General features: G+C 39.5%; 1 protein-coding gene across 2 annotated transcripts in view; it reads left to right on the forward strand.

Moving 5' to 3' along the window:
• Window positions 1-27,243, forward strand: part of CHRM3 (cholinergic receptor muscarinic 3) — a 505,898-nt gene that overhangs the window by 257,362 nt on the left and 221,293 nt on the right. For both annotated transcript variants that reach the window (XM_030937128.1, XM_010384685.1), the window contains one exon: window positions 19,238-19,340. The gene's annotated coding sequence lies outside the window, so the exon portion shown is untranslated. The remainder of the gene's footprint in view (window positions 1-19,237; window positions 19,341-27,243) is intronic.

Below are 27,243 nucleotides of genomic sequence, written 5' to 3' on the forward strand. Positions count from 1 at the left end.
GAATGTCAAGATTGATTTGTGATACCTGCAAGAGGCAGAAGAGCCAAGAATTGCAACATGAGGCTAGGGAGTTGGCATGCCTAATGCAAGATCTCATGGTGCTTTCTGTACGTGCAGACTTTACATCTTGAATATATGGTTGCCCAAAACATCTAGTATATTGGGACCTAATAAATAATAACTTACTGATTGATTAAGGACTATGCACATTATCAAAGATTTTTAGCAACTAAAAGCTGAAGAGTCATGAAAAGCAACTGTATACCTTCAAGAACATCATCTCATAGCTTCTTCAAGATAATTTTATTGATTTGATGATTTTTTTTTTTTTTTTTTTTTTTTTTTTGAGACAAAGTCTTGCTTTGTTACCCAAGCTAGAGTGTAGTGGTGCAATCTTGGCCCACTGCAACCTCCACCTTCTGGGTTCAAGCGATTCTCCCACCTCAGCCTCCTGAGTAGCTGGAACTACAGGTGTGTGCCACCACACCTGGCTATTTTTGTATTTTTAGTAGAGACAGGCGTCACCATGTTAGCCAGGCTGATCTTGAACTCTTGACTTCAAGTGATCCACCCACCTTGGCCTCCCAAAGTGCTGGGATTACAGGTGTGAGCCACCATGCCTGGCCCTGGTTTGATTTTTAATAAATCCATTCCATATTCACATTGTGAAAACACTTTAACTTCTTTATTCTCAGTGGTTGTTTTTCCTTTTGCTCAAAGTTAACAGGTATGAGTTCCAACATCTTCTGCTTTATATTCTCTTTCTGTACACGTTCTCTGCTCCCTGTGTCTCTGGGGAGAAAGAAATGTTTTCTCTTCATCTCTAAGCCACTTCTCTGCTGTTATCTTCTTTTGGTTGGGATCTTGCCATCTGAGTCGTTCCCAAGATTTCCAATAACAGTAATGTCTCCCTCTTGTCTGGAGGAAGGACTGGCAGATCCCTATGGATTTATATGGGCAAATTCCACTTCCCTTCACTCTGTGTCTCTCTTCCAGCCACTGTCCCATTCCTCCCCTTCACGGGTGCATCTCTAGTCTCTGGAGCCCCTTCTCAAGGGAACTTTCCATGATGAAGGAAATATTCTGTCTGTACTATCCAGTGCAGTAGCCACCAAGCACTTGTGGTTATTGAGTACTTGAAATGCAACTAGTGGCACTTGAAGAAGGGAAATTTTAATTCTTTTTCTTAAATTTCAATTGGAAATGTCACACTTGGCAAGTGCTTACCATAATGGACAATAAACATCTGCTTCAGATTTCTTCAGCTGAACCACAGAAAATTATTTAAGTGTATTTCCCCAACTCTCCAAAGGATAGTGCATAACTAGTACCATTCCAACATGTGTAGAGGAGAAGTTAGCTCATTACCTACAGTGGATACCTGAGGGCATTAGGACTTTATTCTCTTTATTTCAGCAACTGAGGTTGTCCTCTCATACTCATTGAAAGAGGAAGTCCAAATGTCTGCCATTTGCAAAGACCACCAGTGATCTTTGTAAGTTTCTCATTCTTAATTTCTAACTGTCTTGTTTTTCTTTACTTATTAGAGACAGGGTCTCATTCTGTTGCCCAGGCTGGAGTGCAGTGGTATCATTATAGCTCACTGCAGCATCCAACTCTTGGGCTCAAATGATCCTCCTGCATCAGCCTCCCAGGTAGCTGGTGCTACAGGCACATGCCGTCATGTTCACCCTTGCCAATGGTTTTTGTTTTGTTTTGTATTGTTTTTTGTAGGAATGGGGTTCTCACTGATTTGATCAGTCTGGTCTCAAACTCCTGGCCTCAAGTGATCCAGCCTCCCAAATACTGGGATTACAGGCATTAGCCATTACACCTGTCCCTAACTCTCCTCTTTAATGAAATTGATTACTGTCCTCCAAATGTTACTTTTACTTTTCTACTTTTCAGCCTCGTATTATACTATCTCCTCAGCATCTTACAACCTTCTTCTTTCCTACACTTACCAAATCACATACATCTCCTCAGGGCTCATGGTCTAGCTCTTCTGACAAGCTTCCACAGAGCAAATAAGCCTAAGATAAGTGTAGTCCTTAGTCTAGATATATTAAAAAACTTATTGAACTCTTACTATATTCCAGACAATTATGCAAGATGGATAGAGTGGTTAGTAATGATAATAATAAATTAATATGGCTGGGCACAGTGGCTCATGCGTGTAATCCCTGTACTTTGGGAGGCTGAGACAGGGGGATCACTTGAGGCCAGGAGTTGGAGACCAGCCTGGCCAATATGGCAAAATCCAGGCTCTACTAAAAATAAAAAACAATTAGTCCAGTATAATGGTGCATGCTTGTAATTCCACCTACTCTGGAGGCTGGGGTGCAATTGCTTGAATCTGGGAGGTGGAGGTTGCAATGAGTCGAGATCGTGCCACTGCACTCTAGCCTGTCTCAAAAATAATAACAACAACAGTAGTAATGGATTAATATTTGTTGAAGACTTCTTACGTGTCACATACTCTACCAAGCTCTATGTGTGCATGGTTTCATTTACTTCTCATGATTACCCAGTGAGATAGATATTACTATTATATCACTCACAAATGAAGAAATGGAGGCACATAGAAATAATAACCTTCCCCGGTCTCCCGATCAGTAAGTGACAGAAGGGTCCTGCTTGTACAGTTAAATCCCAGCACCTGCCAATTCTTCTTAATGCTCAACAGAACTAAAGAACTCCTATTCTTAAATGTCTTCTACTTTCATTTTGATGTTAACATTTGCATTGTGATTGTGCTTTTGTTACTAAATGTCACATACATAGGCTGCTCTTCTCAGTAACATTATAAACTTCTAAGGTAGAGGCCAAAGTGTCTGCTCCTTTGCAGTCTTAGCAAGCACTTAACAACATATTTTAGGCAGTATGTTTCAAATTATGGATATGGCTGATTAATTAGTTTTAGGTTCTAGACTCAGTTTACTGTGTTCACATCCAATTTTTTAATGAAATAGAATGCAATAATAAACAGTGGCACACCTATGCAATGGAATATTTGGCAATAAAAAGAATGAGCTGTCATGTCATGTAAAGATATGGAGGACCCCTAAATGGATTTTGCTAAATAAAAGCAGCCAGGCTTCAAAGGTTATATACTGGATGATTCTGGCAATATGATATTCTGGAAAAGGCAAAACTGTGGAGACAGTAAAATGATGACTGGTTAAGAGTTAGCGTAGAGGGAGGGATGGATAGGTTGGAGCATGGGGTATTTTTAAGGCAGTGAAACTATTTTGTATAATACTGTAATGCTGGATACAACATTATAGATTTGTCAAAATCCATAGAATGTACAACACAGAGTGTGAACCCTAATTTAAACTATGGACTTTAGCTGATAGTAATATATCAATATTGGTTCATTTGTTGTAACAAATATGCTACATTAATGCGAAGTATTAGTAACAAAGGAAACTGTGAGAAGGGAGAAAGGAGAGATAGTATATAGGAACTCTCTGTAGTTTCTGTTCTACTTTTCTGCAAACCTAAAACTACCATAAATAATAAATAAATAATAAAGCCTATTAATTTAAAAAAAAACAGAATAGAGTAGAATGTATCTAAGCATATCATGCATTGTGAGGATAAAAACTGTTTAAGGAAATATCTGTTTCAGTTTTAGATACGTGTGTGTGTGTGTGTGTGTGTGTGTGTATCTTACTGTGGATAAGAGGTTAAAAAAGTTTGAAAGCCGTCGTTTCAGAGATTATTGCAAGCACGCTTCTTATTTGTCAGCTGACTGAAACATTGCGTGGAGTTCTAGTAATGATTGCAAACCTGCCTCCCATAAGCAGGAAGAGTCCTAGTAGATATGCAGTGTGGTGGACATGTCTGTACATGATGGTTGTAGGAGACTTTATGAAAACCTTTAACCTTGGGAAATGAAATTAACCCAAATGATGTGGATGGCAACGTGTATTTTGTCAAGGCATTCATTTAGCAGTATTTCTGATTTGGTATGGTAACACCCTAGTCAATTTTTGATAAAATATTGGGAGTAACTTAATTTTTCTTTCGAGTACAGCACAATTGCATTATAGCCTCAAAACATATCAAGCCTAATATGTAGGAAATTCTTAAAATAACCTGCCCCACCATTGTCCTCTAGCCTTACTCAGGACAGGTATCCAGAAAGTACAGTTTTCTAGTAACTTGACAGACTCAAGTTAATAGTTTTCTGCAATGGATATTAATAAATGTGGGAGTGTTTATTTGGTGATATTGTTTTTGGTCGTTTTTCCCTCCTCCTCCTCCTCCTCCTCCTCCTCTCCTTCTCCTTCTCCTTCTTCTCCTTTCTCCTCTTCCTTCTCCTTTCTTCCTTCCTCCTCCTCCTTCTTTCTCTTCCTCTTCTTCTTCTTCTTCTCTTTTTTAAATCTCTCACATGTATTTGCGAAGCAGTGATTGGGAAGCAGAAGGTCTCAGTCAGTCGGGGCTGTCCCGGTGCCAGGCAGCTCTGATGTTAGGGCTAAGGAGGTGCCTCTGTTCTGCCCCCTCTGCTGTCTACTGCCCTTCACTCTCACCTGCTTTGCATGTCTCTGCCTGCCCCCCACCCTTTTCTAGCAGATCACTAGCAGAGCTTTGGCTTTTACCTGAGCTAACTTTAGAGCTTTTGTCTTCTCAGGTAACTCAAAATAATTTACACCCTGGATTTTGTGAACAGTTTGCTGAACTCCCGAGTTTCTACAATTCCCATTAAACACATCCATATGTCTTTTTCCTGTGGCACATCCCCTGGAGAGGGAAAGCTGAATGTTCCCTGTGACAACTGACCGAAGGAGATCTTGTCTCATGCCGGTGCCGTCAGAGTCGATGGGATAGATTCCTAAGATAAAGGAAGAATACACACTAGTAAATTAATTTGTAGTGTACTGCCCCCTTATTTTGAGGCCTGTTTGTATTTTTAAGGCAGAATAACTAAAACTGAAGCCTTATTTATTAGGTTTCCAAATGAAACTAGTTAGGCTTAAATCTGAGACTGGAGTTGAACAGTGCCAATGTACTCGTAAATTTTGTACAATGCAAATCTAAATACATGCGTTTTGCACTTTGCTAATTGTACGACGCGCTTACCACTTTCACTATTCCTTTAGACACTTAAAAAATACATATTCCTGGGCCTTACCTCAGGCCTCCTGAATTAGAATCACTGCAGTGGTACCCAGAAAGCTGTCCCTTTAAAGAAATCTCAGGAAATGTCTGATGATTTCACATGGCTAGGGAACCAGTAGGATGAAATGTTGGTTGGTAAGTGATCCATTTAAATATCAAAACAATTTTCTAAAATATGTGTAACACTTAAAGAAAAAAATTAACATTTTTTTTTCTTCATCAGGAAACCAAATTTCCCAAATGGGATACTCAAATTTATCCTCTGGGTCTTCCTTCTAGTTTCCATGAAGAATTAAAATCTACCAAAATTCCGTTTTAGTCTTCGCTTTAAAAATATTTTTAAGACATCAGAAAGCAGTAAATGACTATTCATTCATCCAAGAACCCTCTTTGCCTACAAATATTTACATAGTCCTTCTGAGCATAAAGCATTATCTTCGTGTAAGTCATCCTGTTAAATCCAGCTCTATGAGTGCATGTGCATAGCTTGGGAAGGAAAAGGCTTTCACTCCATTTTTGATTTGTCACTGATTCAATGATCCAACAGTATCAAAGGCATTGTTAAAAGTCCTGCTTTTGTGCGGCATGGTTCTTTGTGCTCTTGAATGAAAGTGACAGACACCAATGTCTTGCTTCCTTAGCACTAACGGGGCTTCCTACATACCTCTAAAATACTTTCCAAAACTTTTCTTTTTGTTTTTATTCTGCAAGACGGAGAAAACAGTTGCCATTGCACTTTTGGAAAAGGACCTGTATAGTTTGGAAAGTTTATTGTTTTTTCTCTTACCCCTGATCTTGAGAATCTCTCCTGGTGAGCTCTAGGCCCCTTTCTTTCCTGTTAGTCTCATAAGAAGATGGTGAGTCCCCTGTGGCCACACCTGGGAGTTGTCCAGTCTCCCTCCCTGGGTAGCACCCTCTCCGGGACTCTAACCCCTCTCACTCCTGTCCTCCCCTATGATCTCCTGTTACCCTCTTTGAAGCCTTTCTCTTCTCATGTTTCAGTGTTACACATCTGTGGTGGAGAAATCCAGTGCCTGGTAGACAAGGCCCATTCTCAGCGTGGGTCTTCCTGGCCTCTCAGTGTACTTCTTGTCTATCTTTCACCACAATTCGGTCTACTCTTGATAGCAGCTTTGCTAAAAGTTCCCTCTCCCTTCCTGTCCCTTCAAACTAATGTTCCCCTAGAGAACCCATCACCTGTTGTTCAGAGGAACCTAGAATCCACATATCTGCAGCCCAGACCCCTGCAGCAGTTCTGTGTGCTCATTCTCCCATCAAGCCACTGGTCTCTGGAAAAGAATGGTCCCTTCCATGACTGTGTTCACTTTCCCCCATCCTCTCTCTCTTGTCCTTTTAGCCTGATTTCTTACGCTGGCATTTCCAACATTAAAAGTTAATTTTTTTTCTGAAAGAAAAAAAAAAAGACTTTTTCTAGACCTTACCTCCCTGTCTTCTTCAACTCATTCAAAAAGACGTTGAGTGTCTACTGTATGCCCAGTGCTCTCTCCTGTAATCAGTGGCCATTTTTCTGCTTTCCCTGAGCTGCTAGGCTTCTCAGCATTGTCTGTCCTTCTGCCTTGGTCCCTCTCATCTTGAATTTATTGCCACTTTGCACGTACCCTTTAATTACCTTGAACCATTCGCCTTAAAGGTTATCAGTGAACCCTTCTCCTTTTTAATGGAAGCTATTTTTTCCTGGTTTTTCTACCTGAAAACATAGAATTTGAGGCAATTGTTACTTTTCAGTTTTTTTGGAATGTTTCTTTTTTTATTATTATATTTTAAGTTCTGGGATACATGTGCAGAACATGCAGGTTTGTTACATAGGTGTACGTGTGCCATGGTGGTTTGCTGCACCCATCAACCCATCATCTACATTAGATATTTCTCCTAATGCTATCTCTCCCCTAGCCCCTTGCCTCCGACAGGCCCCAGTGTGTGATGTTCCCCTCCCTGTGTCCACATGTTCTCATTGTTGAACTCCTAATTGTGAGTGAGAACTTGCAGTGTTTGGTTTTCTGTTCCTGTGTTAGTTTGCTAAGAATGATAGTTTTCAGCTTCATCCATGTCCCTGCAAAGGACATGAACTCATCCTTTTTTATGGCTAGATAGTATTCATGGTATATATGTGCCACATTTTCTTTATTGAATCTATCATTGATGGGAATTTGGGTTGGTTCCAAGTCTTTGCTATTGTGAATAGTGCTGCAATAAACATACATGTGCATATGTCCTTATAGTAGAATGATTTATAATCTCTTGGGTATATACCCAGTAATGGGATTGCTGGGTCAAATGGTATGTCTGGTCCTAGATCCTTGAGCAATCACCACACTGTCTTCCATAATGGTTGAACTAATTTACACTCCCACCAAGAGTGTAAAAGTGTTCCTATTTCTCCACGTCCTCCCCAGCATCTGTGGTTTCCAGATTTTTTTTTGGTGGGGGGAGTGGGTTATGGAGTCTCACTGTCACCCAGGCTGGAGTGCAGTGGCTTGATCTTGGCTCACTGCAACCTCCACCTCCCAGGTTCAAGCAATTCTCCTGACTCAGCCTCCTGAGTAGCTGGGACTACAGGTACCTGCTACCATACCCAGCTAATTTTTTTTTTTTTTTTTTTTTTTGTATTTTTAGTAGAACTGGGGTTTCACCATGTTGGCCAGGCTGGTCTCGAACTTCTGACGTCAGGTGATCCGCCCACCTCAGCCTCCCAAAGTGCTGGGATTACAGGCGTGAGTCACCGAGCCCAGGCTGTTACTTATTTCTTGACAATGCCACCAATAATATCTCACAATTATGTGTTCTTCCACTTTCTCCTGTTATTTCCTGGTTTTGTGGCTGGATTTTTCTTTTCCACCACCCGCCTCCTAAGGTAGTTAACGTTTCCTGAGACCGAGCTCTCTGCCCCTCCCATTAGACAGTCTCTCTTTCACAATATCAACTTTTGTTTTAGCTCCAGGGGGTACATGTCAGGTTTGTTACCTGGTTGTCCTGTGAGGTGCTGAGGTTGGGGGTATGACGGATCCCGTTACCCAGGAAGTGAGCATAATGTCCAACACCTCGTTTCTCAATATTTCTCCTCTTCTCCCCGCTCTGGGAGGCCCAGTGTTTACTGTTGTCATCTTTATGTCCATGAGTACACAATGTTTAGCTCCCACTTACAGGGAGAACATGCAGTATTTGGGTTTCTGTTCTTGTGTTAATTCACTTAGGATAATGACCTCCAGCTGCATCCATGTTACCGCGAACGACACGATTTGTTCTTTTTTATGCCTGCGTGACACTCTTTTCTTCTTAATCTGCATCTCCTCTCAAATCAGTCTGTTAGCTGTTGTGCAGGTAGGTCATCTTTATATTTCCATTTTTTAATGATTTCTCCATGGCTTAATTTCTTTGTGTCACGAATTGCTGATATTGCCAGCTGAGCAAGCCACCTTCACAGCTTATACAGCATCTCTACAACACAGATTTGTTTACCACAGTCTCCTAAAATCCATACACACATACACCCAGCACAGGCACATTCCTTTTTCTTTTAATCTCCAAAGCATTACCGTTCCCCTGCCTTATAAAAATAGGTGGAGGATCTCCTCTTCTCTGTCCAGTCAGGTGAGACGTCTGGTCCAATGTCCCTCATATCCCACACAGACCTCAGCATCCAAGTCCACTGCCGTGTGCAGAGACTTGTGCAGACGTCTCATATGCATTATTACAAGGCCTTTTCTCTCCTACATCCTATCAGGACGGCTTTTCCTGATCACCCGGCCTCAACACTCTCAGCAATGGACTCATGTCACTCCACTTTTGGACAGCTCTTCACTGTGAGCCCAGATAGGAAAGTTTAGACTCCACGAAGAAACTGAAGCTCAAGGGGGAGAATTAAGTTCTCAAAGAAGCACCTCTTCACCCTTTCCCTTTTCATGTGCTACCTCCTATAAGTGCACACGCCCTGGTCAAGCTGTCTAAATATGCTCTGTGCTACAGGCTTCCGGATGTTTTTCTGTATGCATAAATCCCCTTATCTTGAAATTCTGCCTGTCAAAACTCTACCCAGCTCTTCAGAATCCAACACAAATCACCTTTCTCTGTCATGTCCTTTGTCTTCCCATACCTGATAGGAACGGAATCATCCATGTGTGCTCTTGTACCTTTGTAACTCTATTACAAACCCATTTTTCTCCTACGACTTAAAAGCAATATGCAATAAGTGTTTTGTTTTACATTGCTTTTTGGAAATTGGTACAGACTCTATGCAACCTAATTTTATTAAGAATTCAGTACTGCTTAGAAGTGTTCTCTTTTTTTTATCACTTAAGGTCAAATACACGTTTGTTTTTTTTTTTTTTTTTTTTTTTGTTTTGTTTTTGTTTTGAGACAGAGTCTTGCTCTGTTGCCCAGGCTGGAGTGCAGTGGCATGATCTTGGCTGACTGCAACCTCTGCCCCCCGGGTCCAAGCAATTCTCATGCCTCAGCCTCCTGAGTAGCTGGGATTACAGGCTTGAACTACCGCCTGTAGTATTTTTAGTAGAGATGGGGTTTTACCGTGTTAGCTAGCCTGGTCTCGAACTCCTGAAGTGATCTGCCCACCTCAGCCTCCCAAAGTTCTGGGATTACAGGTGTGAGCCACCGTGTCTGGCCCAAATACACTGTTAAAATTTGATGTGTCCCCCACTTCTTGAACCCCTTTTCCTATAATGTTTAGTCTAAGCATTGCTTCCAGATCCCGTTTACATAAAGACCATCTCTATCACTTCAGTCTTCCACTCAAAGCATTTTAATAACTCTGCATTGCTCTTGGGATAAAGTACAAGAAGATATAGTTAAAATGTAAAGGAACTGTGTCTAAAGGAAAATTAGAATTCTACAGTAATAGAATTGTGTATTGCCTCTGTACAGCTTGGGCTCAAACATTCTGATGCTTTGCCGTCCTAGGTTAACATTAAAAAGAACTCTCAACTCATCTATAGTGTGTTGACTTCTGGAGAGCAGAATTCTAATTTGTCACATCACAGTGTGATTGCAGAAGCTTATGTTCTTTGTTGGTGATTAGGATGTGTTTTCTTGTCCAGTCTTGCTCATTAGAAAGAAAGTTTGGGGTCTTATTCAGAGAACGAACCGGTAGTTCTAGGGATAATAGGATTGGGAGAAATGCCATATTCCACTTTACACCACACTAAGAAGCTGAAAGGGACATTAATTTGTTTAAAGGGCATCCCTGCCTACATAGTTGAACACTATCTTCTTTCTACATCCTTAATCAATGTCTTTTCTGAGTGACTTCGTCCTGAGCTTCCATCTCACCGAAAATTCCCTGAGGCGCTGTCAGCATGGAGCCTGTTGATCCTTGGGGCCTGAGCTGGAATAGGCTGCACTCTCCTGGACACAAACCCTACTCATATGACTCTTAGCTTGGAGCCAGCGTTCCCCGAAGTTAGGCAAGAGTTTTCATGCCTTAAAAGGGAAAGCTAGGGTGAAAATAATTAAGTCCAATATTCTTTCCCTTTTAAACTTTTTATACACTCCTTTCCTTGTCTTTGTGATGTGAATTTGACTTCTTTGTTCTGTTTCAGACAACTTGTAAGGACAAATTGTTATTCATCCAGTTAACGAAGTGGCGTTTCTCCACACGTTGTTGTTTTATTTTTTCCTTAAAAAGGGACTTATTTCTGCAGGCCTGGCATTACTGTTTTGTTTTCTTAATACTTTGCTGGATGAAATGGTTAAGAGCACTAAGCATCATTATTATTTAATATAAAGAACCAGACTCAGATTTAACTAATTTTCCTCAAATGTTTCAGGTCTTCGCCTACATGTGTCACCCAAGTTGATTCTAAAATGAAAGGGACTGTTGACTAAAAGACAAAAGGGGAAAAAAATTCTAGGATGACATAGAAAAGTTAGAAAGACTTTGTACATGACCAGGGGATAATAAGGTGGAAGGGGTTATATTAGACACCTCATTCTAATATACTAATTATAATATTGTCATTTAAAATGCAATCCACTATATTCAAAAAACATTTTGAATAGAAAGTTACAAGCATATTCAAAAGTAGAGAGAATACTATCATCAACCCACTATACCCATCTTGCAGCTTCAATAATTAGCAATATATGACCATGGCCAACTCGTTTCTTTTACGCGGCACTCCTTTCCCACAAACACTGGATTATTTTAAAAACAAACACAAGACAAAAATATCTCTGCATGTACTAAATTAATATTCAATATTAAAGATGACTCTTGAAATATGAGATTTTAGGAGATCAGTCTGATATTATAAATGAATAAGAAGCCAGTTAAGGTTCTGTTTTAATCAACTATATTAAGGCATAATACATGTGCAATAACAAGTGCTCATCTTAAGTGTATATTTGGATGAGATTAGAGAAATTTATCGACTATGTTACTACCACTAAATCGAGCCCTAACATATTTCCACCATCACGCCAAGTTCTCTTATACCTCTTCCTAGTTGCTGTAAACACATGCCACCCCCAACCCAAGCCCAGAAAAAAATGTTTTTCTGCTTTCTGGCCCATAGATTCTATTTCTTTTTTCTAGAGCTTTATAAAAATAAAATCCTATGTGAAGTGTTTTTGGGTCTGACTTCTTTTGCACAGTATATTTTTGAAATTTACATATATTGTGAACATTGGTAGTTCATCACTTTGTATTGCATCTTTAAAATTCCATTGCATGACTGTATCACATTTTGCTTCTCCAGCCCATCTGATGGATAATTGTTTTTTGTTTTTATGGAGATAGAGTCTCACTCTGTCACCCAAGCTGGAGTGCAGTGGCATAATCTCAGCTCACTGCAACCTCTGCCTCCCATATTCAAGAGCCTCCCAGATTCAAGAAATTCTCATGCCTCAGCATCCCAAGTAGCTGGGATTACAGGCGTGCTCCACAACACCCAGCCAATTTTTGTATTTTCAGTAGAGATGGGGTTTCACCATGTTGACCAGGCTGGTCTTGAACTCCCAGCCTCAGGTGATTTACCCCCCCACCTCAGCATCCCAAAGTTTTTAATTGAGTTTTTTCTTCCCCACTTTGGGGTGACTGTGGATACTTTCTGTGAACATTCATATGCAAGTTTCTAAGTAGACTTGTGTTTTTCACTTCTCTTTGACAAATAAGTAGGAGTATAATTGCTCAGCAGTATACATAAAGTATGTGTTTAGCTATGTAATAAACTTTCCATTGTATGTTTTCTAAAGTGGTTGTACCACATTACATTCCCATCAGCAGTGTATGAGAGTTATAGTTGCTTCCCATCTCTGCCAACATAGATATACTATGTTGTTCTAATTTAGCCATTCTTGCAGTATAAGACAGTATCTTATTGTGGCTTTCATTTGCGTTTTCCTAATCACTAATTTTGTTTAGCATCTTTTTCATAGGATTACCAGATGCTTCAAATTCTAATCACGATTTCTTCAACTCAGTGAGGCAACCAAACTCACTGTGGCTTATCTTGTCTCTACCCATTTTTGAGAAATATCTCCAAAATAAAAAGCCCAGGCTGGGTGCAGTGGCTCACCCTGTAATCCCAACACCTTGGGAGACCATAGAGGGAGGATCACTTGAGCCCAAGAGTTTGAGACCAGCCTGGTCAACAGAGGAAGACCCTATCTCTACATTTTCTTTTGAATTATATGGATATGGTGATGCACTCTATAGTCCCAGCTACTTGGGAGGCTAAGGTTGGAGGACCCCTTCAGCCTAGGAGGTGAAGCCTGCAGCGAGCCAGGATCACTCCAGTGCACTCCAGCCTGGGTGACAGAGCAAGATCCTGTCAAAAAGAAAAAATAAAGGCCCAGATGCAGCTTTTCCTTCTCACATTTATCACAGTTATGCACTGCCTGTTGTCCCATTATTGAAAACAGTTGTTTTATTTTACTTATTTTTTGAGGAGGTGAAGTGGGGATGTAGGTTACACTTCATCCTGTTACTCTGCCTCGGATATAATTGGAAATCCAGATTCGTTTTGGAGAAATAATTTCTAAATTTTGTTTTTTTAGTTTATCAAGGGCCAAGCCTGGAAAACTCAAGTCAGATTGTATGGAAGAGAATTCTTCAACTGATTACATCTAGCCTCAGCCTCTGATGTTGGGAGAATATGTCACCAAGAAAGGAAAGGAAAATCATGCTTCCTTGCTGAATTTGGTGAATTCTGCAAAACAAGAATGACAGTGAAAGGGAGGAGACAAAGCAGTCTGAATCATACCTCCCAGCTTTTCCACCTGGAATTTTATCCCAGAGAATGAAAGGCATGTTGGTAAAGATGAGTTAGCACAAGACAGGGATCCATTTCATATGTAGCCCTCTACCGATATTTTAGTGAACTTGGAAGCTCAGCCTGTCCGTCAGAGGAAAGCCTTACAACTTACTTTCCAGTGTGGTGTAGATGGGACCCCAAGATAGCTAGAGGACTTGGCAATGAGGATGGCATGCCATCATACGGATGAAGGCAACTCTTCTGGGGGCTGCAGTACTCTAGGGCTCTGTGGGCATCACAGTCAGACCTCAGAAAAGGCCTCCTTGTCAGCAGGAGACAAGATGAGACCAAGAACAGAGATGTCTACCCAAGCTTACTAGGTCAAGAAAATGCAAATGGCATGCATGCAAGTGATAAACCTCACCGTCAATGTCAGCAGGGCTAGGAGCACCCAGATGGATAAGGAACCCCATGCCGTAGATCAGAGAAGACAATCAAATTCTGGAGACACAGACTCTTTCTTCTGTTCCTGAGTTCATTTAAACCATGCTTCTTTCTTCCCACTACACATACACACACACACACACACACACACACACACACACACACACACACAGAGGGAGAGAGAGAGAGAGGGAAAGAGAGAGAGAGAGAGAGAGAGAGAGAAAGGGGTGGGGGAGAAAGAATGGGAAAGGAAGGTTAAGAGGCTAACTTATCCAAAGGAGATCAAACAGTGCCTGAATTACATTTGACTTTGTGTTTCTTTTTTATACATGCAAGTATAAGCATAATGCAAGGGGAGGGGCAAGGATTTGTGAATTTTAAACTATTTGTAAGATTTATAAACTTAGGGAGCTCCTTTGTTTTCTAAGAACTATTAACCCAGGAGGTGGGTAGTGCAGGTTCCCCACCTTCCTATCATGTCTAAAAGACAGGAGATTTTCTGAAGCACCAGATGTTAGAAGATACTGCCTGAAACTATCAAAGAGACCAAGACTAGAGAGATGTGAGTAGGGCACCATGTGAGACACATGATGAACATCTTCTGGTTTACTATTCTTCCAACATGAGACAAAAGCAGCACCCCCAAATTAGCTTCAGTTTCTTCAAATGCACGTTCTTCCTGCCCAGAAGAAGACAGAATGGCTTCCCTGAGCTGGAAAGAACATGCTTGGGCCATGGCTTGATGCCTTCAAGCAGAGAATGAAGGAGTGGGAGAATTCTGCAGCTCAGCTCTTTTCTTTAGCTCCTTCCTTGTCCAGAGAATGGGGTAGGAATGGGATGGAGGGAAGGTGAGAAGGTGAAATTCGCAGTGCAGAGTGGAAGACTGCTGATCATGCATTTAAAGTCATATGCAATAGCAATTCTGTCAACAAATCTTCCTATTACTGTAATCTTATTTCCCACTAACTCTTGTTATTATAAGAAATTAATTTTCATCATACTCTCTAAGTGTATCTCCTTCAACCCTCCTCCAATATCAAATAGTTAATAATGTAACATAATAATATCGTATGTGCTTCAAACTATTTAACCATGCAAACACATATCCCACATATATCAGCTATGTTTTCTTTTTATTTCTGTGTTTATATTTTCACTCAATGTATATTTAAATGGGTATAATATAATAGTATGTTGTAAGAATGAGATTATGATTTTAATGTATTTATAATTACTCCGCCCTAGCATAACCAATTTCTTTTTTCTGAGCATCCTTTTACTTTTTATTAACATATATATAGTATCTATTTATCATCAGAGCATATAATTTTATATTCTGCTTTTGTTATCATTTTTCTTATTGCTACCTATTTATCACTTATGGCTACTTAATGAACCATACAATTTCTATACCCACATTTTCTTAAATGCTTTCCTGTTGGATACACAAATAGTTTCTGTTATTCACTATTATAAATACAGATCGAGCAGCCTGAATCTGAAATCTAAAATGCTCCCAAATCCAAAACTTTTTGAGCACCCACATGGCACTCAAAGGAAATGCTCCCTGGAGCATTTCGCATTTTTGGATTTTTGGGTTAGGGATGCCCAACAAGTGCAAATATTCCAAAATCTGAAAAAAATCAGAAACCCAAAACACTTCCAATGCCAAGCATTTCAGATAAAGAATACTCAGTCTGTAATGTTACGGTGATCAGTTTCCTAGGAATGCCATTTTTCTGACTTTAAATTATTTTCATGGAATAATTGGTGAGTGGGATTACTAGGTCCATAGATGTGAATATATTTAAGGACTCTTACTATAGATATGGGTCAGATTGGTTATTTGATGGGCTGTGCATATTTATAGGACCAGTAGAAAATATAAATTTATTAGTTCTTTTTGCAAGTCTCGTCTTCATTTTTTGTTCATTATAGTTGCAGTTAATGTACATTGTACTTACTATTTGAGAATTAGTGTGGCTTAATTAGAAAAATCACTTACATATCAGACAAGCAGATTCAAATCCCAACTCAGGCCACTTCCTGTTGTATGTTAAGTGGACGAGCCTCTCACAAAAATAGCTTCAATAGACACCAATTGGTAACAATGATGTCTCCCTTACAAGACTGTTGAAACGATTTGGTGAATTAATCAATGCCTGGTATGTTCGTGGCCGTACAGAAAATTATTACTCCTCCTCGCTGTCTCTGCTTCTCTAATTTTATCTACTTCCCTTCCCACTCCTGACTTCTTCTTGCATGGACTACCCATTCGAGTTCTTTCAATACAAGGTTTTCTAGACTCCACCTTCTCATGCCAGAATTTATGTTAATAGGGGTCAATTATCAATGTTCTCTAGAAACCTGATCTCTCAATAGCAAGTGCTGAATTAGGTTGCGAATCACTGAGGTCACTTCTGTTCACCCCGTGACTTTTCTTGTGTTCACCCAACCAAATGGGAAATACATTCAGAATTAATACATTTTCATAAATTGCTCATTTTTTAATGCTTTGTACAGTCCAATTTCTCTTTTAAACATCTTATCCAAGTTTTTGCCCATTAGGTTTCTCAGAGACTTTTTGATTTGTTTTTCTGCTTCTTTGTCTTGGTTTCAGATAATACTTCAGTTTAATCTTCTATTTGTTGCATCCTACCCAAGGACAACAAGCTTAATTCTTGTGACAACAAGTGTAGTTTGTCAAGAAGTGCAAGACAAGATCATTGTTAGAAGTTACATCTCGGAATGGTACTACCATTTGGATCTTGTCTGTCTCATACCCAGTGTCTGTTTTCTAGGCATTATTACTCATTGTTGTCTGGAAATTGGTTTTTATCTTGAGGGAATTTGTAGTAGAAACTGCCTTTTAAAGCAATCACTCTTCTTTAAAGTCAAAAGTAATTTCTAATACGTTATAAGGTGTCAGAAAGGCGGTAACAAACATACAGTTTTTCAATTGGAAACGCATTAAATATCAAATTCTGTCCTCTTTCATGAGGGTGAAGCAATTTGGGGACTGCCAAAAGATTTACTAGTCTCCCACCTTCATGATAAGATATTGAGCTGTGTAGGAAATATTCTAAGCAGTTCCACTTTAGGAGTTTAAAAGAAAAAATGGGAGGGAGGGAAGAGGAAGGGGAAAAATTCCTTTGCAATCTTTCCAGCTTCAGCAACTGTATTTCACAACTCTGGAGAATCCCAGAGGCTCCTTTAGATATTATTTCATATGAGCCTTCCCTCATTAAGTGTCATAGAGAAGGTTTCTTCAGTTTTGCATTATTAAGCCTGTTTTTCCCCTCATATCGATGCCACTATCCCTGTTTTCACCTATTACAAATGAGTGCTAGCCTCTTTTTCTACCTGAGTAGACAAGGCAGCTCAAACTTCTCATTGGCATCAAAGACCCTTGCCCCAGATGCTACACCAGCAAAGTTACTAAAGTACTAAGGATTTCAGAGGCAGAAATCAGAAGGCTTGAGAGAAGCTCATATGTAACAAGTATGCAGGGGAAATTTGAGGATCATACCCAGCTGGATTCAGACAGAATGACCAGTTTTTCTGTAGTTACTGGACAGTACAAAGTAGCCTGACATGTCTGCCATGTGTATTCCAGAGAAGTCTATTATTGAAACTCACAAGGTGAAAAATGTGGACCTGATCACAGTTGAGTGTGTCTGCCCCATGCTTGCATTTATGACATTGGAAACAGGAAGGGTGAGATTGGAAACAGTCCATTTCTGCCCAGAGCTCACTCTGCAGCATGTAACAGCAAAGCACTCACTGTCAAGAAATCGTGTCTATCGTGGTCATACCACATTCATCATTGTGCCACACTTAACTTCTTCAAGAACCCTGGCATCACAGCTCTCCTTGTGTTGTAAGGGGGACTGGCCCCCCGTTTTAGCCTCTACTCCAAGTCTGCACAAATCACCTTGTGGTATTGGACAAGCTCCTTAACCTCAGTTTCTCCTAGCACATGGTAGAGGCGAACTTACACTGCCCAACCTACAGAGAGATGGTGAAACCAGAATGAGATAATGTGTGCAAAGGATTTCGGAACGAGTTTCAAATTCTGAAACTTCTTGGGGTGTATGCTTTCGTTTGTGCCGTTAGTCTGATTTGCAGTCATTTCCATCTATAAAAGGATGTTCTGCCACATCATGCGTGTAAGTTTGATTTTCCTCATCTCATTATGAGTCCTCATTGGGGCAGCTTTCAGAACATGCCATTCCCCCTTACAGCCTCCTGCAGGGGAGCATGACAGCTAGATCTGTTTTCCCTCCCTCACCATCCCATTTCCCTTTGTCTGTCCATCACTCTCCTACACTGCATATAAGACTCAGGTTAAAGACCCTCTGCTCTGTGACATCGCCTTCTTATCTCTCTGCACCTTGGACTGGCAGTGATTTAGCTTTCCACATCCTAGATGGGAGTGATCTACATCTAACTTGGCCTCTTTCCCTCATTAGACTTGGCTTTTTGAGAAGAAGACCAAGCCTCTACTTAGTATTTTAACCCAATACCTGCTTTATATTATTTGCTTTGTAAATATTGATCGAAATGATGAGTGAATGTCAAATACTTGTTGCTATGAAATAAGTTGAATCGGTAAAGTGAGTGATTCTTAAATTACTTGGTATAAAACATTAGGGGAAACTCATACTATTTGTGTCTGTTTTTGTGCTGCTCTAACAAAATACCACAGACTGGGTAATTCACAATCAACAGACATGTATTGCCTTGTAATTCTGGGGGCTGGGAAGTCTAAGATCAAGGCACCTGTATCTGGCCTTCTTGCTGAGTCACCACGAAGCAGAAAAATGCTGTGTCTTCACATGGCAGAAGGCAGAAAAGCAAAAGAGGAAAAGAGGGAGAAGGGAGACACTCAACGTTTTGTAACAGCATTCTCCCACCCATGAGGTCACAGCCCTCATAGCTTAATCACCTCTTAACGGTCCCACCTCTTACTACTGTGACACTGGCAATTACATTTCAGTATGAGTTTTGAAAAGGACAGTCGTTCTGTACGAAACCATAGCAGCTTTGTATGAACCTAATAATTTAAATGTATGAATGTTATGTGTATATATATTTGTGGGGGAAGCTTATAAAATACTGCCAATTATTGGAAGTTTCAAACTGAGGGCAGGTAACCATATGACAGAAACCATAAGCTGAGGCATCTGTGTTGAAAAGGAGGTTACAGTGTCTCATTTTCTCCCCAGTAACTGCTGTGGATCGCTCCCTCGGTGGGACACCAACAGGTGTCATAGAATAAAAGAATTCCTTGATGAAGTATATTAGGAAATGCTGGGATAAATCTCCATTTTTGAAATCCATCATGTAATTAATATTCCATCTCACAATTCAGTGATCCGAGTGTACTACTTGTTCTTTTATCTTATTTTAAACTTATCCCTTCCCTGTTTCATTTTTAGCTTTTGCTGTGGCATGGCACCTGGTCTCTTTCTAGAAGGAAAGTTCAACAAACAGCACAACTCTGGACACATTGTATTGGTTTGATGACCCTACCTGGAACAGGTATGTAAAACCTCCAATACGTGCTTACTGACACTTTTGAATCATAACTACGGATGTATATTCATTCCAGTGGATTACTGAGAATGGAATATGGTCTGAACAATTAAATTCGTATGTCAGAGATGACTTTTGTCTTTTCTACTTAGAAGCATATGTTTATATTTTGGCATCTACAACTCCTGAAGACTACTTCATTTTCTTGGTTATATGATATGGTTGTATGATAAGCTCAAATTAAGATTATAGTCATTCAAAGAGAGAGGAGAAAGTCTACACTTATATGGTTCTGAAAATAATAAGATTTATCTAAAAATCTATGGAAATCACATGAATGAAATATGACTGGTACTCTGGTATAAGTAGAGTATTTGTAGTCCAAAATTATTACAGAAAGATATCAACTTCTTTCCCCTCCCCAAATTAGTCCAGGCTTAGAGAAAATTGTGTAATAACTCACAGGATAAAAATGACTACATATGTGAATTAATTAACAGAATTAAATCAATTAATTGACTACTCGAACACTAAGATTTTGTGCCAGCTACTCCCTTGGTGTATGCCAACATAAATATTACATAAAAACAAAAAAGTATGGTGTTTGATAATATTAATGTTTAATGAATTCTCTTGAAGGGGATATTCTGAAAGTAGATTCTCACTATATATAAACATGTTAGCCTGTAGCTTCTGTCTAATTCAGACTTCCTTGGATGAGCACTGTTTGTGAGTATGTAACCTAGATAGGTAGATAGATGGATAGATAGACAGATCAATAGAGACATAGGTATCTCACGACACCTATTACATAATATATGTATGTGTGTGTGTTTGTATATATAGTATGCAATGACTAAGGGATACTGTATTACAAGATTGCTTGCTTGTATGCAACTTTTAAAAATATTATTAGAAATATAGCAGGCTTGTTGAAATACTTGTACATATTTGGAAAAGTTTCCCATAAATTCTGTTTTCAACAGGAAAACTACATAACAACTCACCTGCCTCTGCCTCCTCCCTCACCTGCATAAAAAGCGTGTTGAAAATGAAGTCTGGGAAATTGGGAAGTAGCACAGAGGAGAATTAATCAGGTGTGAGCTCAAGACCTAGCTCTACTACTTAACAATGGCCTTGGGAAGGTTTCTGTACTTCCTTGGGAAGCGCATTGTTATTTAAATCTGAACAGGAGGGAGGGAGAGTGAGAGAGAGTAGAAAAATTCACCTCAAATTGCAATGTCCCAAATGTACCAGGTCACGTTTATTCTTAGAGATATATGAAGTCATTAACAGATGTGTTTCTAAGGTTTTCCAAAAGGTTTACTTTCACATTCTGTGAGAGTCTGAAATCCATGATTAGAGGTTAATGGCCCTGATTTTAAGGCAGAAATTGCAACTGGTCATCTACTTGTCAGATCCACCTTAGTTCATTTATTTTATTATTTATTTTGGGCCTACACAAATTTGTATGCATGATAACTAAGAAATTGCCAAAACCAAAAATCAGGATAGTTCACATAAAAATCTGGATTCCCAGTCTTCTCTTTCTCTGTAAATGGTCAGAAATTCTTCATCTTAATTTCTATGTCTAACCCATCCAGTCCTTCACAGTTCACTCTGAGCCCGTAGGTCTCAACGCTCACTGTGAAGAGATACTGGTGCTCAGGCTTCACTGCAGAAAATTAAATCAACGCCTCTCAGTGTGGACCGCGGGCTTCAGAATTTTTAAAAGTTCCTCAAATTATTCCATGGTGCAGCCACTGCCCTAATACCTTCCCTTCTCTTCGTGTAAAAATATCCCCCGAGTCCAAGTCACATTCATCACTTCCTCATCTCACCACTCTTCTCTGATAGTCCCTGAATTATCTTATTTCTATTCTTGTCCTATTCAATCCATGCTTCATCCAATAGCCAGAGTAATTGTCTTTATAGAAAATACCTGGTTGACTCCTGCTTCACCATCTTCAATAATAGTAGTGATAATAATAATTTAGGGTGGTCATTTATACTTAGATTGAATGAAGAATCTGACTTCAGTCTTTGTTGAAGAATTGAGTCATTAAAGCATTACATTTTAGGAGCAAATGGAAGAAGACTACAAAAGCTGTAGCAGTACCTTCTGCTTGGTCTTCTCCTCCCAGAAGTGACCCATAGTGATCCTTAGGCCAAAAGTCATTCACAAGTATAGAAATGACATACATTGCTTACCTGTCCCACAGATTGCCACCCAATCAGGGTCCTGATTGCACCTTACATAGGATCAAAGGGATGTTGTAATTTGGTAGTGACACTATGATAAGATTAACTTTAGGTCACAGCTACCAAAGTGTATTAAATGTCTCTCCTTCCTAAGTTGCATGATTCACCCAACAAAATTTGATATGGGTGAATTTTTAGGCAGAATAACAGAATTTGTTGTGCGCGTGTGTGGTTGGAGTGCTTATAGCTGAGGTCTTTTCTCCTGCCGCTCAGACATGTAGATGACCTTCTTTCCCACTAATGAATAACATTTTATTTGAACTGTGGAGAAGACCTTTTTTTCTCCTAAGTGACCTTATAAACCATTTGTATTTGTTTGTTTTCATGCTGCTGATTAAGACATACCCAAGAGTGGGAAGAAAAAGGGGTTTAATTGGACTTACAGTTCCACATGGCTGGGGAGGCCTCAAATCATGGCGGGAGGTGAAAGGCACTTCTTACGTGGCAGCAGCCAGAGAAAAATCAGGAGGAAGCAATAGCAGAAACGCTTGATAAACACATCAGATCTTCTGAGACTTATTCACTGTCACAAGAATAGCATGGGAATGACCGGCCCCCATGACTGCATTACCTCCCCTTGGGTCCCTACCACAACACGTGGGAATTCTGGGAGATATGATTCAAATTGAGATTTGGGTGGGGACACAGCCAAACCACATCACCACTGTTTTAGCCACTGAAATCTTTCCTGTAGACCCTTATGCGTGTGATTACATTTCCCACTGGAAGGGAAGAAGATGGGGTGTCATAAGAAAGTTTTCTTCAGAAAAGATATCTTTGGAGGTATTTTAATTGGGATTTATAAAGAAATTGATAAATTCAAACCACATTGAAGCTAAGTGGAAATTTGGTTCTGTGCCAACATTCCTGGTGCATAGCCCAGTCAATTACTATTTTATCCTGGTGACAACTTTTGTCTTTAACATGAAACCATCAGTGTTTCACAATTTACACTGTAAAAAAGATCAAGCCCCTGTGTTTAAAAATGTAACTAAAAACATGTATATGACATTCAAATAACTGAGACCAATAAAGATGTTATAAATTAGGCTGGGTGCAGTGCTCGTGCCTGTAATCCCAGCACTTTGGGAGGCCAAGGTGGAAGATTCAGTTGAGACCAGAAATCGAAACCAGCCTGAGCTGAACATAGTGACATCCTGTCTCTACACAAAAGAAATTTAAAAATTAGGCTGGTGTGGTGGCACACACCTGTAGTGCTTAATACTTGGGAGGCTTAGGTGGGAGGATGGCTGGAGCCCAGGAGTTTAAGATTACAGTGAGCTATGATCATGCCACTGCACTCCAGCCTGTGAGCAAGAACTGGTCTCAAACAAACAAAAAAAGATGCTATAAGGTGTTGAATCAACATGTGAGGCATGGTTACCTTCTTTATTTAAATTATTTTTATCAGCAAAGCTAAAGTGTGTTTGCGGATCTAATTTACCCAAATGATATGCCTGTGCAGAGCTATTCTATATTCAAAAAAACAGTCGATCTTTTAAACTTGCATATTTATTTTGGGATAAAAATGGGGACCAAAATACAGAGACACACAAACACATACACACTGAGCATCTCTAGAGGCACATTACGGAACAATTGCTTATTAATGAGATATCTTTGTGTGTCCTTCCGGGATCAAGATGGACTGGCCTTGTGTACAATTCTTCTCCTTCGTGAATAGAGCTGTAATGAGGTCACAGATTCCTTTCATGCCATTTTAGGAATTTCTTTGAAAGGATTCAGGCAGCGATGTCCCTTATATGTTAGAGTTGTACATTAGTACAGGCAAAGCTTTCCAACTAATGTAAAGCACCATTTTTCTCTTCTAAATTCCTTATATTTTCAAATGTCTGGGTTCAGAATAAAGGAAAATTAAAATCTCTGAAAAAGCCATTATTTTGCCACTACATGGAAGAGTTATTGGGAGGTAAATTAATAGTATCTGAAATTAACCTTGGATTAAGCTTACTTCATCTTGAATGCTCTACTACTTGTTTTATTTGCTATTAACTCCCTTTAATCAGAGAGTTTCTCTAAAACTGACATGCTATTGGTTAGGAATCATTAAAAAAAACTAATGTAAAATATAAATATGCCCCCTGTTTATTATATGGCAGATACAACATGGACACTTGGTAATTTTGAGTTGATTGTTAAGATTTGTATTATTTTATGTTAATACAACAAATGCTTCAAAAATATGTTTGTTAATGTCTACTTACTGTTACAGCAAAATTTTTTTAATCTGTTATTTCTCTGGCACCTTTTATTGACTTTTTTATTTTAATTGACACATAATAATTGCACATATTGATGTTTGGATACATGTGTACATTGTATAAAAATATAATTAGGCTAGTTAACATATCGTGTCACCTCATTTATTTGTTGTAAGAACATTCAACATCCTCTCTTCTAGCTACTTTGGAATAGACAATACAGTATTGTTAACCACAGTCACCCTACTGCATTATAGAACATCAAGACTTATTCCCCCTTTTTAAGTGTTACTTTGTACCCGTTGACCAATGTATTGACTTTTGGGTATGATTATTTTGGAACAAAAGATGTATTCTCCCAACATCCTCAATGCTTACGCCATATTAGACTTTAGTAAATATTTGTGGAATGAGTAAATGAATAATTCACATCCAATGCATTTTTATTTTAAACACAAGCAGATGAAATTATACCAAAGCTAGGAAGTGACTTAACCAATGAACTAGATATATGAAGTAATGAGCAATAAAAATGGTAATTCATCAGATTAGAAGACTATATCTGGTATGCTCTGCTGAAGCAGAGAGAGAGACATCGTTTTTAAAGGATTTGGACAAAGTCAAAGGGCCAAAAAAGCTAATACTTTTATTGGCAGCTCATCTAGATTTTATTTGGGCATAGCTGCCCACACCTTTTCTTTTCACCATTATTTTCATCTTTAAAGTCTTTTTTACTTTTTTCTGCTGTATTAAGGAGATGTGCTAGGTCTAAGGATTCCTAATTGAGGCCTCTTATCTTTAACAACTTTGCTACAGTCATGTGGACAAACATTAAGAGATATAATTCAACAGCGTCTCTGCAAACCCTAGTCTGGTATACAAACAGCTCTACTTGTGAACAACTGAAAAGCTTCTGAAGTTATCCAGTCAGGTAATATATTACCTAAGTAAACATTCTAAGAAGCATTTGGATCATTCTTTTGCCTCTATCTAGTTTTCTATGAAATTTCTGACTTTCCTTGGCAAAGCTTAAACCCAGTTAAAGATGATATGCTACATATTGCTTCACTTTTGCAGTTTAGAAAACAAACAAAAAAAAGATGGTCCAAAGCAATAGGATGATCTTAGCAAAAATATAAGCTTTTCACATGTCAAATTATTTTTCTCAGCAATTGTGAAATTTCACTTTGAAGTGAAATTACATTCTCCATTGTAACAACATACTGTGCCTGGGGAGTAAGTAACTCATGTATTTAGGATTCCTAAACCATATTCCCATATGGGGGAAGATTTTTTAAACAAATCAATTTTTTACCAGAAAAAAACCATGGGTGGTTCGGTGGTAGAATTCATGCCTGCCACCAAAGAATAATTAAGTAAGGTGTGTCCCCTTTAATCTGACTAATTTGCTGTTACAGGGCACTGCTATGGCCCAGTCCCTGGGTGAGTCCCCTAACAGGTATTGATGCAGACTCTCTGGCGTACACAAGACAGTCCCCCACAACAAAGACCCAACAAAGACCCAAATATTTCGGGGATTGCCTTAAGGATGATACTGGGTAATCCCTGAAAGTTTACAAATGCAAATAAGAAAGGAAGGTACATGAGCTGGGCGCAGTGGCTCATGTCTGTAATCTCAGGACTTTGGGAGGCCAAGGAGGGTGGATCACTTGAGGTCAGGAGTTCGAGATTAGGCTGGGCAATATGGCAAAACCCCATCTCTACTAAAAAATACAAAAAAATTAGCCAGGCATGTTGGCGCTAGAACCTGGGAAGCAGAGGCTGCAGTCAACTGAGATCATGCCACTGCACTACGGCCTGGGCAATAGAGGGAGATTCCATCTCAAAAAAAAAAAAAAAGGAAGGAGGAAGGAAGGAAGGAAGGAAGGAAGGAAGGAAGGAAGGAAGGAAGGAGGAGGGAGGGAGGAGGGAGGGAGGGAGGGAGGGAGGGAGGAGGGAAGGAGGAGGGAGGGAAGGAAGGAAGGAAGGAAAGAGAAAGAAAGAAAGGAAAGAAAGGAAAGAAAGGAAGAAAAAAGAGAGAGAGAAGAAAGGAAGGAAGGAAGGAAAGAGAGAAAGAAGAAAGAAAAAGAAAGAAAGAAGAAAGAAGAAAGAAAGAAAGAAAAGAAGAAAGAAAGAAAGAAAGAAAGAAAGAAAGAAAGAAAGAGAAAGAAAGAAAGAAAGAAAGAAAAGAAAAAGAAAGAAAGAAAGAAAGAAAGAGAAAGAAAGAAAGAAAGAAAAGAAAGAAAGAAAGAAAGAAAGAAAGAAAGAAAGAAAGAAAGAAAGAAAGAAAGAAAGAAAGAAAGAAAGAAAAGATAGAGAAAGGAAGGAAGGAGGGAAGGAAGGAAGGAAGGAGGGAAGGAAGGAAGGAAGGAAGGAAGGAAGGAAGGAAGGAAGGAAGGAAGGAAGGAAGGAAGGAAGGAAGGAAGGAAGGAGGGGAGGGCATATGGAGAGAGGATGATAATTTTTTTCTGGGACAGTGGAGAGAGCGAGATTGGAGACCAGAGGGGAAAAGATAAGAATAGGGGATGTTTGCAGGTGAACCGAAAGGACCTGTGTGAGGACATGTATTTAAAAGTAAACAAAACAGAAACAAAACTAAAATCAGCAGAAAAACCCCTCCCTTACATTTTCTTGTGTATCCTCTCTTGCCCTAGCCCCACTCACCATGTTACTGGAATTCCCTGTTCTTTAACCTCTGCCTACCTTCTCTGGTTTCACAGGGCATCTTGGCTCTAATGAATATCACTATTCATGACACATGTAATGGCTTTGCCTTACTCTGCAACCACGTTTCTGTTCTCCCAGCCACAGAACTCCAGCTGGGACCTGGATAGCTCTATAATTTGAGGAAAGGTATTTAAATTCTCTGAGCTTCAGTTTCTTCATCTGTGAAAGTAAAAATAGTCATATTTTCTTCCCGGGAGTTTTGTGAGGAATAAAGGAGTATCTAACAAAAAGCAAGTACTTCTTAGATATCATATTATCTCCCCAATTCACTATTAGTGGCAATTCATTGGTTTTCTTATAAGAAGGCATTGTAACCCATAGTCCTTTGTATTCTGCCATGCACTTCTCCAAATATTATATTATAGTACAAACAAAGCAATAATGAAAAGTTCCTTCTCCTCTCGTGCACTGGGTTGTGGTACCTCTCAAAACTGTGTTCTGGACTGGGCTCAGTGGCTCATATCTGTAATCCCAGCAATTTGGGAGGCCGAGGTGAGCAAATCACCTGAGGTCAGGAATTTGAGACCAGCCTGGCCAACATACTGAAACCCTGTCTGTACTAAAAATACAAAATTAGCTGGGCATGGTGGTGTGCGCCCATAGTCCCAGCTACATGGGAGGCTGAAGCAGGAGAATTGCTTAAACCCAGGAGGCGGAGGTTGCAGTGAGCTGAGATCGTGCCATTGCACTCCAACCTG

Source organism: Rhinopithecus roxellana, chromosome 8 (genome assembly GCF_007565055.1).
Source record: "Rhinopithecus roxellana isolate Shanxi Qingling chromosome 8, ASM756505v1, whole genome shotgun sequence".
Taxonomy (NCBI): Eukaryota; Metazoa; Chordata; class Mammalia; order Primates; family Cercopithecidae; genus Rhinopithecus; species Rhinopithecus roxellana.